Source organism: Microtus ochrogaster, chromosome 10, assembly GCF_000317375.1.
Source record: "Microtus ochrogaster isolate Prairie Vole_2 chromosome 10, MicOch1.0, whole genome shotgun sequence".
In the NCBI taxonomy this organism is placed as follows: Eukaryota; Metazoa; Chordata; class Mammalia; order Rodentia; family Cricetidae; genus Microtus; species Microtus ochrogaster.
In genome coordinates, this window is record NC_022016.1 from 63,598,147 (window position 1) to 63,598,854 (window position 708).

The window sequence follows — 708 nt, forward strand, 5'->3', positions numbered from 1 at the left end:
TCCAGGCTTTGGGTATGATCATAGCACTGCAGAAACCTGGCTGATAGTACAACTCAGGTCGTGGAGTTGGAAAGGGTAGCCTAAAGTCCTATTGAAGAGGCAGTTATGTAAACAGCAGTGGCAAGATGAGTAGAAATAATTGAATTGGGAAGTTTGACCTCCAGCCCAAGCTAACACTGCAGCCAGGAGTGAATGCAGTCTCCGGGAGCACACAGTTGAGATGAACTTTAGGTCTAGTTGGCAAAACTTCCCAAACAACAGGTTTCAACACTGGTACACTGTTGTAAAAGCTTGATTTGCCTCTCCATGTCCGTAGCCTTGGGGTGCTGACTTTTCCCTGTGTACTAGGACAAATGCTGCTACAGCTAGGTGTCTTCAAGGTATTAGTCATGCGGGAGCCCCTTCAGATTGTTTTATTAAAGTTCCGAAATAGCCACTAGCTAATTTGCATGAACTCATCGCTGTTTCTTCCTTCAGTTTATTATTTGTTCTGAGTGCTTAAAACAGTGTTTACCTAGGTCGACCTACGTTCCAGGCATTTGTGCCTGTGTGTTTCAGCAGGTGGAAATGCTTGCAGAAGGGGACATGAGTCAACAAAGGCAAACAAGAAGGCATTTGAGCCGGGCGGTGGTGGCGCACGCTCGGGAGGCAGAGGCAGGCGGATCTCTGTGAGTTCGAGGCCAGCCTGGTCTACAAGAGCTAGTTCCA